We start from the raw sequence: 12,761 nt of genomic DNA on the forward strand, positions 1-12,761 counted from the left end.
CCCTGCATCTTCTCTGAGCTCTTCTGTCTCTCGGCCATTATCCAGGCAAGGCCCTCCACCTGGTATGCTGTCCTTAAGGTTGGCCTGTTGACCTGGCCTGGCTTCCAGAGGCAATCTATTCCCTGGGGGATTTTTCAGTGGGTCATTGGTGCCTCACCTCTGGCTGAGGCCCTTGGATTCATCCAAACCAGCATGCTACTTTGAAGACCAGACAGATTCTGCAGAGAGAGAAGGAAATGACCACTACTTTGTCTTGGCCTCTCCTGGGGCTTCAGCAGGGCAGGTTCCCTCCTTGCCCTTCACAAGGTATCCCCTTCATGTACCCTCATGCTGGCCATGCAGGGGGCCCTCCCCCGAGTGCTCTTTTTGTCTGGGCAGGGGCCTGGACTAACATGTTTGCTCAGAGAGCATCACTTTGAACACAACTGCCAGCCTGCTAGTCATGCTTTACTTGGCTTGTCCTGTATTTAAAATGATTTTGAGTTAGTTACTGACATTTAAAAACAAGGATATTTCCCATAGGGTGTCTGGCTTTTCTTGGGAAAAAAAAATCAGGTCTGGCAACACTGGGCAGGCTTTTCTACACGGCAGCAATGGTCAGGGGCTCCTGGGCCTGAGGTCCTCAGACTGCTCCCTACTCACCTTGCTCACGATATTTGTGGTCTATTTTTCTCTACCTGAATGCCTTTGAGCTTCTGGAGTCCTATTTTGGATTCTACAGAACAAGTCTGGTTGAGTCCAGCCTATGGCAGCTAAAGTCTGTGGGAGGCAGGGCAATGACTGAGCTGGGTGGGGCTGTGCATGTGTGTATATGCGTGTGCGCATGTGGTCAGGAAACTGGCCACCTCTCAGGCCAGGTGGGTGAGGTAGGAGGTGGGTGAGGTAGGAGAGGCAGTAGGGCAGGCCAAGAAGTTCCACCCCCTTGGCAGCTCAGAACAGTGAGACTGGGGTCATCAGTCCACATCTGCCAGATAGGGTAGTCCAGGCACAGGGAGGCGCTTAGTGGCAGTGATGCTAAAGACCCATCTCCCAGCCTGGCTGGCCACTTTCCTGTCCTTCTGGCCTTGCAGTCATTGGCACCTCAGCTGAGCCCCAGGTGGACAAGAGTCTGAGGCTTCCTTGGTAAAGCAGGGGACTTGAGGCCAGGTGGTCAATTAGAGGGGCTCCTTGGGCCTTTCCCTGGTGCGTGGGGTCTGTCCCTTGGGTGTAGGGGTCAGGTTTCAGTTCCTCCTGGCCCCTGGATCCCCGAGTTTCACTTTGATTCAGTGAGTGAGAGCCCTCGTGAGAGCCGACACCACTGAACACCCTCCCCCAACCCTGTTTGCACACCTGCTTTACCCAAGCTCCCCCTCCCCCAACCAGCTTTTCCCACGGGGCTGTGCGCTGGTGTCCCAGGGAGCCCTGGGGGATGTAAAGGGCAGGGGGGCACAGTGTGAGTCAGCTCTGGGGTCAACCAGAAGGAGAAGTGTGGGTCAGCAGTTGAGGGGACAGTAGAGGAGACGGTCTCCTTCATGGCGGGCAGGTTCCCTGCTGGGGCCGTCTGGAGTCCAGGGTGGTGTGAATTTGGCTTTCTTCCCCACCCAGCATGCCCTGGTCCTCAGCGAGGCAGAGGATCCTATGGTTGTGCTCTCTGCCTTTGGAATATGGTTAATCCTTGGCCGCACAATCTGCAGTTCCGGACTTCAAAGAGCTCCAACTACCAGAGGCTCATGAGACAGGGGAGGGACCCTGGGGCTCTGTGTTCCAGTCCTCATTCTGTGGCTAACTTGCTGGTGACTTTGGGGAAATCCCTGTCTCTCTTCGGGCCTCAGTTTCCTCATCTAAAACATGGGGTCAAGGTTCTCTTTGGTACCAAGATTCTGAGCTTCTGGTCCCGTCTCGAGTCCTCTTGGCCTTATTTCAGACAAGTGGTTCTCAAACTTTCAGTCTTGGAACCTCTTTCAACTCTTAAAGACGTTCAAGGACCCCAAAGAGCTTTTGAATTTATGTGGGTTAATTAAAATGGACAAAATTTTAAAATATTTACTAATTCATTAAAAATGGCAGTAATAAGCAAGTAACATAAAAGCATGTTGTTTAAAATAAGAAAGAACTATATTTCTCAAACCAAAACATTTAAAACAACACTGCTTTATGATTTTGCAAATCTCTTTAGTATCTGGCTTAATAGAAGACAGCTGGATTCTCATAGCTGCTTCTGATTCCAATCTGTTGTGGTATTACACATCTTAGAGCCTCTGGAAAAGCATCAGAGTGAACAAGGTCAATAACAACTTTGTATTTTTATGGAAATAGCTTTGAACTCACAAACCCTTTGAAAGGGTCTTGGGGATCACTGAAGGGGTCCCTGGCCTAGAGTTTGAGAATCTCTGCTTCAGGCTGCTGCAGACTCTGAGCTTATTCATCATTTGTACAGAGAGGGAGGACAGTTAAGTGGTTTTTATTAAAAGAAAGGTGCTGTCAGTTTCTCCTGTTCTTTTTTCCTGAATGCAGTGGGAACCGTGGTGGCAGGCATCTGAGCTGGGGGCTGGAGTGACAAGACTTCCTGGGCTTTGGAAATTGTTCTCTAGCAGACGGGGATGTGCAGGGCATCTGGGTCCTCTGCCAACCTTGAACTTCCACAGAAAGGCACAGCTGTGGAGGCTTTCACTTCTAGCAGATTATCTAAAGGGTTTGAGGTCTGATCTCTGTCCATCAGGCTTCCTTCAGGGCCAACAGCAGCTACCTAGTGCTCTCCAAGGGCCCGGGAAGTGGATGTTTGGGGATCTAGCTGCATCTCCCCATCCCAGCTGAGCTCTGTACTCCATTTAGGGCAGACCCTAGGCATAGTTTTGGTGGGAAAAACCACAGCAAATAATGTTGATTAGGAATTAAACAAAATAACATGAAATAAAGAAATAAATTTGGTATTTATCTTGCCTCCTAGCCTTTGAGGAAAAACAGGTATGAAAGACAATTGAAAAAAAGGGAGACTTTTTTTTTTCATTCCACCGGGGCTTCTGAGTTTCTGCAGAATGCCAGTGGTGTGTGTGTGTGTGTGTGTGTGTGTGTGTGTGTGTGTGTGTAATTTCACTTTGAAATTTTCAATTTTCATTGGCACAAGTTTATTATTTGCATTACTCCTTCCTTGGGCTAATGGACTAAAATGGAGGTGAGGGAGAAAAATAGAATTTCCCAAAGTCATTTAGGAAGAATTGAAAAATGCTAGAAGAGATATGCTTGTAGTGAGATGAGCTGATCTATGAGAGGGAACAGAAAGGCACAGCTCCCTCAGAGACTAGAAAAGAGCAAGATGAAAAGCAAGGGGGTCAGACACTTCCCAGTGCCAGCCACCAGGTGGCACCATCGACCCAAGACAGCTTAGTTGCTGTCTAGGGTTAGGGACAAGAGGGGTGGCAGGGCAGTGTGCACTGACCATTTGTGAGTTTGGTAATTTGGTGGAGGGCAGCAGTGCCTAGGCAGGTGGACCATTTGTCTGAGTTTCACTTATCTGCCAGCATTTACTCAGGGAAGGAGGAGGCTGGGACATTGCTGTTGGGGTTCAAGCTTGTCCTTCCTCACCTCCATGGTGGAGATGTCTTGATGCAAACCTTTTTGGGAGTCCAGTCCTCGGTTCTAAGCTTTTACTTGCTGGCTGTGTGACCTTGGGCAAGTCACTTCTCTCTAGTCTCGTTTTCCTTGTGTTAAAATGAGATTTGGACAGATGAGCTGAGCAATCTTTTGGGCTCTGACATTCGGCGGTGTGCCAGAGAAAGCACTGGAGCTGGAGTTGGATTCAGGATAGTTCTCCATTGGCTGTGTGATCTTGGGCAGCTCACCTCCTGTCTGTGGGGATAATAGTAACATCTCCCTGGAGATAAACATATCCCTGTTAGATAAAATAGCCAACTGGAAAATGTTTTGACATTTTTTTGGTGCTGTAGGAGAGGGAGGGGTTGCTATGTATTATTTTTCCTGGCAACTTAAGTTAGCCAGAAGCAGGCCTCCATCCTCACTACTCAGAAAGTTTGCACCTCTGCCTGTGACCACAAACCAGTCCTTACCATAGGTGTTTTCTCAACGTCACTGCATCTCTGCCCCAACTAGCTCATGAAACTGCTGATTTCTCTCAGTTCCCACTGCCACTGCCTTGGTCAAAGCACCATCTCTTTTCCTTTGGATTGTTGCTGTAGCCTCCAAGCAGGTCCCCACCTCCAGTGTCACTGACTTCTCCAAATAGCCCACTTCCTGAATAGCAGCCCCAGGGGCACTTCTAAAATACAGTTCTGATCAGTGACTCGCCTGAAGAGTTTTCACTCTTCAAATCTGTGCACTGTTCTCAGAATTCATCGAAACTTCTTAACAAGTCTGCCAGATCTTCTGTGGTCAGAACCATGCCCACCTTATGAGCCCTGTCCCTCTCCACCCTCCTCTTTTCATGCTCACCCCAGTCGTACCAAAACTCTTTCCATCCCTTGAATACCACTTGTTCTTTCCTGCTTGCAGCCTGAGGGTCACATGCATGGGTGGTAGAGCCAGGTAACCAGGGTCCTGGTGCTGACTCCACCTGTATCTACTTGTGTGACTTTGGGCAGGTTCTTGAACTTCAGTTTCCCTCTTTGTAAAACAAGGGCACCCATTGTTTGGTTGGTTATGTGGACTTTGGGTGGTTATGTGGACTGAATGAGGTAATGCATACCAGGTGCCTGGGAGGACCCAGATGCATGATATGTGCTCAGTAAAGGACACCTTTTGTGATAATGCTGTTCCCACCACCTGGAAACTGCTCCCTCCCCCACCCCACCATTTACCCACAACTTCAGGATCCAGCTCATGTCACTTCCTAAAAGTGAAGGCTTCCCCAGGGCTTACTCCTAACTGTCAGCTCCCCTGGCCCCATCTGCAGCACACAGAACCTGCCTGTTGACAAAAATATCACATTTGTCACTCATCTGTCTTCCCTGAGAGACTGTGAGCCCTGTGGGGACGGGAATAGTGTCTGTAGTGGTCACAATTTTGGCACTAGTGCCCAGCACAGGGCTGGTTCTTGGTAACAAATATGTACTGAATAGGGACTCTGCGTGTCACAGAAGCCTGGAGCCCATCTGGTCAGGGGTTGCAGGCTGTTGGGGAGAACCCAGAGCCCTGCACACCAGACTTCTTCCTTTTACCCCTGCCTGACTCCAATGCCTCGACCCTCCAGTGCTGCTGCCTGGGTCCATAGAAAGGGCTTCATGACAACCATTCAAAATGGGGAGGGAGCTCTCCTGTAATTTAAACACACATGCCTGTGTGCACATGCACAGATATGCACAGCTCTCCATGCTGGTGTCTAGGGCCCTTGTTCTGCCTGCCTTACCTGAGCATATGCCCCAAGTATATATAGATCACAGCCTCAAATGGGAACTGTAACTCTAATGGTTAGTTCTTATTTAGGGTTTGCCATATACATTCCTTTTATTTATTTACTTTTTTGGCCACATGGCATGTGGGATCTTAGTTCCCCCACCAGGGATTGAACCTCTGCCCCCTGCATTTGAAGCACAGAGTCTTAACCACTAGAACACCAGGGAAGTCCCTGCCATTTGTATTTTAAACTATTAATGCGTTTGATACTCATTGCCACTGTACCAGGTGAAACTTTTATCACCCCCATTTTATAGAGTTTCAGAGAGATTCAGGAAATTACCCACGGTCACACAGCTCCCCAGAGGCACTACTGGGACTGGCCCCTGGCTAGCTGGCTCCAGAGTAGCCTTCCCTGCCACCCTGGTCTGCCTCTCACAGAGTGTCACTCAGGATGGCATCAGTGGGAATGTCCTTAGCTCTCTCCAACAGGGGAATTCGAGCCCACCTTTTGTTTCAGCTATGCTGTCCCATCGCCCTGCCAGGCTGAGCTCAGGGGAACCTCTGCACAGAGCCTGCTTCCTCACTCAGATACTCAGTCTTTTCTCACGCTTCTCCTGACGCTGCTGTGCACAGTTCCTTGTGACATCTTCAAGTTGGTCACCTTCCAGTGCAGTTGGCTGATCACATGTGGACTTCACACCACAGCAGAGTAGCACCGTGGGTGGACTGGAGTTTGAGCCCAGCCCTGCCACTCAGTAGCTGTGCAAGCTTTGACAAGGGCCTGAATGTCTCCGAGCTTCAGTTTCCTCGTCTGTTAAAAGGGGATAGTGATTCCTGCTTTTCCTGGTAATAAAAAAATGTTACCTATAGTATTTTGATCAGCTCTGGCACATGGCAAATTTTAATAATAGCAGTTCCCATTATTTTTATCTTCAGAGAAGAATTTTAATCCTGAATCCAGATTCCTCAAAAAAGATTGTGTTGAGAACTTTCTAAATTCCTAGCTTTTGTTTTTCTCTCAATCTCTTTTTTTGCCACACCTTGCAGCTTGTGGGATCTTGTAGTTCCCCAAGCAGGAATGGAACCCAGGCTACCATAGTGAAAGCACTGAGTCCTAACCACTGGACTGCCAGGGAATTCCCATCTTTCTCTCTTTTTCAGATGATTATTTCATTTATTTTGCTAAGTCTAATGATAGGATTATTCAGGCCAGGATGAGAAGAAAAAGATATATGCACCAGAATTTACATTGGCAGAATTTTAGCTCTGCTTTGTCTTGGAAGTGAACAATTCGAGTTGTAGCTAAGGGCAGCTTGTGGTGGCAGGATGAACAGGTCACAGGGTAGAGAGGCCTGGGTTCCTAGCTGCAGTTCGCCACTATCTTGCTTTGTGATCTCAGTCAGATCCCTGCCCTCTGGATCTTCCACTTGGATGCGAAGAGCTGGCCGGATAACCCTTCCATCTCCAGATCTTGCCTCCTCCCTCCTGCCTGCTGCTCCCCCTCCCTCCTCCTCCATCTTCTCTCTCTTCGTTTCCTTTCTTTCTGAGACACAAATGCCATCCGGCACTTTTGAATGGTACTTTTGTTCCGCTAACATCTCTTTTCTGAAAAGAACGATTGGTCAGGTTTGTATCTTTTAAACGCTGGCACATTTTATCAGTTAAGAACCTGCATACTCGCTCCCAAGGCAGAGCTTGTAGGAGGCAGACAGAAACAGCCAAGGAGGAAGGTGGGGAGTGGGGTTATGGGAGACGGTGGAGGAAAACTCGCCAAATCTCTCTGAGGGCCTAACGTTTGGTCCTTCCAGAAAATGCCTTTTTTCCTGGGAGCCCCCCTTTCTGGCTCTTCCCACGAGCCTAAGCATTTTCCAGCCTGACTCCCCTCTATAGCTTCCCACAGAGTGGGGAGAGGGGAGGAGCAGGGCCTGTGCCTGAGTCACTTTTGCTCCAGGTCTCCTGGAGGAAGGGCCAGGAGCATGGGATTGGGAACTGCAAGGCCTTGGCTTTGAGTGTTGGTGATCCTGGGCAAGCCATGTCCGGCCTGTCTTATTGGCAAAGAGAGGGCAGAATTCCTTTCTCAAAGTCCTGTGTCAACTCAGAAGGAGTGTCGCGTGAGAAGGTGCTTATAAACAGTCAAGCTCCATGTAGGTATGAGTGTAGTTGTTAGGCACTTGTAGTTCATCCCAGGTGACCTTGGAGAAATTCCTTAACTTCTCCAAGGGTCAGTTTTCCCATCTGTAAAATGGGGACTCTAACCCTTAGGTCATACAATTATTGTAAGAATTTCATATGGATGTAGAACAACTGGCAAGAAGAACTGTTCTTGGCAGTGGCGGGTTCCCAGCTCTAGGCGAGTGCCCTGTCTCTTTCCCTCTCTTATTTCTTCACGGTGCCTTCCCCGAGAGGACAGCGCACAATAACGAAGCCATAAGCTTCTGAAGTCTGGCTGCCCATTTTGAAACCCAGTCGGCCTCTTCCCTAGCCTGTAACCTCTTCCCTAAGCCTCAATCCTCTTGCCTGTAAAAGAGGGATAATTATACCTACTTAAGAGGGCTGTTGAGAAGACCGGCCGGTGCCCGTGCCTGGCTCGGCCCAGAGTCGGCGCGAGTGAATGCTCGTGATTCTGCTGACCTCCGCACACCCGGACTCAGGGCCCCCGGCCGCCTTCTCCTTCAGGCCCCCTTGGCCGGCGACGAAAGCCAGGCCCGAGCGGAGCGGACGGGATTTGCTCAAGGTCGCACTAGGAGTCATGTGCCAGGATCTTTGATGAATATTCCGTGCCACTCCGCGAAATCAAGCCCCTACAAGAGGCCGAGGGCCTGGGGGCGGAGGGGAGAGGCCAGACGCTTCTCCGCCGCCGGGTGTCGGGGCGCCAAGTCGGCCCAGAACGGAGGGGGGACACCTTGCAGGAGTGCATGGTGTCTGCCTGCACCGGGCGGCGGGAGAAAGAAACGCGGCCGCGGTCAGAACTCGGCGCAAAAAGGAAGGGAGCGCGCGGCGCCCTCGGCCAGGAGGCCTCCGCCGAGTATTTGCAATTTAATTGACATTTGGCGGCAGGAAGCCAATCAGTATAAGTCAATTGACGCGCGGAGATAAAACTAATAGGCGGCCGGCGCTCCCCCAGCCGGCGCGGCCTCGGCGGGGCCGCGGGCACAGCGTGGCGGCCGCGGCGCCGCGGGCCCGGCCCCGGCAGGTACCCGCGCTGGCGCGTGTCTCGGCCCGCGAGGGGGCGGCGGGCGGCCCGCTGATTGCCGCGCAGCCCACGGCGGCGGGGAGAGGCCCGTAATGAATGACTTTATTTGTCGGGGCCCTGCTGAGAACAATTGAGTTTGTTATGGTAACAACGGATGCCAGCTTTTCGGGCCCCGGGGAGCGCGGGCGCGGCGGCAGCCGGGAGCCGGGCAGCGGAGCAGACGATGCGCGCGGAGGCAAGGGACACCGGTGGCGGGGGACCGGCCCGCCGAGTGCCAGGAGCCCAGGGGACGCTGTGCACCCCGAGCCGGCGGAGGAGAGGCCGGGCTGTCTGGGCGCCTTGGATCGAGGTGCTGGGGTGGACGACGCCCACCGCTGTCGCCTTGGACCACAGTGCAGATTTGGGCTGGGCTGGGGATTCATAAATCCCTTCCTCTCTTGTTGGACTGTCCCGTCCTCCTGGTGTCCCAGTGGTCTCTTCTTCCCTCTGCCTCTGGGTGTGAGGGGACTTCTGATCTTGTCGAGTGACAACCTGGCATCAATTTTTGTCTTTTGCTCCACTGGAAAAGTAGAAAAAGACACAAAGACATCGCTGCTGCTAGGGGGTATGGCTTGACAAATTCGGGGCTGCATTTCAGCACACCACATGTGGTGATGCTGTCTCTGTGCCCTCTGCTCTGGAGAGAGTGCCTTCATTCCATCTCTGTCCTGCCTGCTTCCCCGATCTCTGTGGCATGGCACCTCCCACAGGAAGTCCTCCTATCCCCACAAAGAAGGATGCCAGCCACATGGCTGCCTCTGAGCCCGGCAGCTTTCTCCTGCCTCCTCCATTGTTTGGTGAGCTCCATCGGCAGGGCGACTTCCAGTTCATTCCAGTGGCTCTCTCAGTGTCCAGCTTGGGAACTGGCAGGGCACAGATGTGAAGGAGTGGCTATGGGGAGGTATTTTTTTCTCTTCGATCTCTTGCTTTCCCTCTAGTTAGAGAACCAAAGGGTTCCTTTTCCTCCCTCCTCCTGACACCCGCCTCCGACCGGAAGAGTTCTCTTTTCAGACACACTATCTATCACTCATTTGTCCACTCAACAAATATTTACTGAGAACCAGCCACGTGTCCAATACTCTGGTATGAAATGCCCTTGACCTCAGGGAATTTACTTGGCAGTGAGAAAAGACAGTGCAATGCACGCGATAAATATGTCAGGTGCCTACTGTGTGCTGAGTAGTGGCCTGAATTCCTTGAGGTGGCCCAGGCTTCAGAAGGCTTGCTGAGGACTTCCCCCTCTGTCATTGCATTTAGTGATCCCTGGTGCCACCCTGTGACAACCAACCTCATCCACAATGTACAGACTGATCCTTAGCATGTTTAAGAAGCAGTACAATGTTGTGGAAGGAGCCTAGATTGGAAATCTAACACTAGTTTGCTGTGTGAACTCTGTCCATTTCTTCCCCTCTCTGGGCCTCAGTGTCCTCCTCTGCGAAATGGGGGAGCTGGAATTGATGGTCTCAGAGGACCAGTTGAGTGTGAGTGGTCCACAAGAGAGATGGAGCCAGGACCCAGGTCTCTGCTCCCAGCCCCCTCTTGCAGTGTAGTTGGTGCCGCTGACATTGAGACTGAAGCACTCACTGTGTGACAGACACCGTGTGTAACACCAGCTTTAAGAAAGTGTGGGTACTATTACTGTTGCCCTTTAGTAGATGGAAAAGATGAGAGGTTAAATAATCAGTCTAGGGTTATGCAGCTAGTAAGTTGCAGGGCTGCGATTCAACCCCAAGCAGTCTGATTTTGAGCCTGTGCGTTTGCCCGCTCTGTTAGTGGCAGAGGTGGCATATAACCCCAGGCCCCGGCAGCTCCTCTCCTGCTTTCACGCCTTCCTTAGTTCTGCCTCCTGTTTCCCAGCTCCAGACCTCATTCTGCATGTTTGCAGGGCAGCAGGATCACTGATTTGTCAAGATGTCTTTTCTCCCCTGGCTTTCTGCTCTTTGCCCTGATGCAGATGACTGAGAGAATAACCAGCAGGAGAGAGAAGCTGCTGCGGAAGCTGGGTCCCGTCTTGACTCTGTCCTAGCTAGGTTATTCTATCTGGAATTGAGTTTTTAAAAAGGAGAGGGGGAATCCAGTGATGTCTTTTAGGAACAAACTCTTATTATTCGTGCCTAAAGTACCTTTATTTATAGTCAGTTTTGGCATCTGTCTTCCTGTTCCTGAAAAAGAGTCTGGAGAGCTCTTTCTCTCCCTATAGCTCTTCCTTTTCAGAAAGATAGGGTGATAGTCTTGAGATAGTCCAAGTGGACAGAACTGAAGGGGCCTTGAATCCAGTGAATCTTTGAATCTCCCTTTTCAGAAAGATGGGGTGATAGTCTTGAGGTAGTCCTAGTGGACAGAACTGAAGGGGCCTTGAATCCAGTGAGTTTGAATCCTGTCTATTCTATCTCGCCTCTCTAAAACAAATATTTTGTAGTGCTTCCTTTGCTATCCTAAGATGACATTTAGAGAAAATATAACCTGCCTAGACACATAATTTAAAAATCAATACAATGCTCCAATTGTAACAAAAAGGGGAAAGAAAAATAAAATCAGAGTAAAATGATGTATTTCATTATGTAAATGCTCAGAAGACATAATAAAGTAGTCAGTTGCTTGCACTTATGCGTAGAATCACCATGAATACGGCAGCTACAAATGTGGACAGCTGTGTTTTCTGGCAATACAAATGCCTCTGGTGGTGTTGCCATCAGCAAACTGATTTTCTGACATTGTGAACGTCTTGATAAAATTCCAACCAAACCAAAGCATAATCTTCCCTCAATTTATGTGATGGTTGTATTCCAGGAAAATTCAGTGTAAATTGAAACACCAAGTTTGTGTATATATAAGTAAAATAGAGCTAGGTTCATGGCTCAAGTATTTATAAAGAGAGTTCTCACTAACCTATATGTATTATTCCAAAGGTGTATGGGATGTAGGGGCAGTCCCTCACTGTACTGGACTGGACTAGGGAGCACCCCAGGCTCTACCCACTAAATGCCTTAACTCCTCCCCAAATAACAGTAATTCACCGATTTTCAGAATCTCCTCTGATTTGACCACCCTTGTTGAGATCCACTGCAACAAATGAGTTCTTTTCTGGGATCTCTACCTTTGGGAAGTTCTGTGACTACTTGAAAAAGCAAAATCTGTATATATCCTGCATTTTGTGTATAAGACCTTGTGCTGGGGGGTCAGAGAGCATGGCCTGCTGTGTATCTGGGGCTCCTTCATGGGTGCCAAGCTCCCAGTTGGTGAGAGCTCCACCCACAGCTTATCACTGTCTGGGATACCCTCTGCCTCCTCTCTCATGCCCCCAAGTCCAAATACTGGTTCAGATGCCAACTGTTTCCTCCAAGAGGGTCTCCCTGATAGCTTAGCTGGTAAAGAATCCGCCTGCAATGCAGGAGACCCTGGTTCGATTCCTGGGTCGGAAAGATCCACTGCAGAAGGGGTAGGCTACCCATTCCAGTATTCTGGCCTGGAGAATTCCATGGACTATATAGTCCATGGTGTTACAAACAGTCGAACACAACTGAGCAACCGTCACTTTCCTCCAGGAAGTCTTTCCTGATCCCTCTCCCTGACCCCCAACACCAGAGAGATTCTCATCTCTGGGCCCCACTACCTGCTCTTCGGGGCTCCTGTAGTGTACTTTCCCCTGCTTGAATCATAATTTTCCCTCTCTAGGCTCCCCCCCCACCCCCCAGGCCAGGGAATGGGCTCCCCTTACAGGGCTATGCTTGGGATCAAAGCACCAGCAAAAGAGGAAGGAATACTTGAACCAAGGGATACAGCTTAGCCAGGTGCTCCTCTCTGTACGTACCTTGTCCTCTAAATTAGGCAAATGTCTTCTTTTATCCTATCCTCACTCCCTGTCCTCATTGCCTGACAGGGGGTGCTTGCTATGCAGATGACACTGTCTCATTTGGGGTCCCCCTGGCTTGCTTTCTCTGACCCAGCACTGCAGGCTTGGCAGAATTTATTGACTCTCATTGCACATATAGCTGGCAAGTGGCAGAGCCAGAGCTGGCACTCAGTACACCACCATCTTTGTCATTTAAACTCTTTCAAGGCTGAGCCTTCCCCTTGGGGAGTTGTTCATCTATTTTTTGGCTCCTGACTCAGAGCCAGGCACTGTGGCCTCGGTGATGGGCAAGGCCTGGTGGCCCCTGTTGTTTTCCCTGAGAGAGTTCTGTCTCCCAAGCCCCAGACC

At 50.3% G+C, this 12,761-nt stretch overlaps 1 protein-coding gene across 9 annotated transcripts in view; it reads left to right on the top strand.

The window, feature by feature from the left end:
- The window catches only part of PAX5 (paired box 5), a 186,596-nt gene that overhangs the window by 37,032 nt on the left and 136,803 nt on the right, over nt 1–12,761 (top strand). The window lies entirely within an intron of this gene.

This window comes from Ovis aries, chromosome 2 (assembly GCF_016772045.2).
Source record: "Ovis aries strain OAR_USU_Benz2616 breed Rambouillet chromosome 2, ARS-UI_Ramb_v3.0, whole genome shotgun sequence".
Lineage (NCBI taxonomy): Eukaryota > Metazoa > Chordata > Mammalia > Artiodactyla > Bovidae > Ovis > Ovis aries.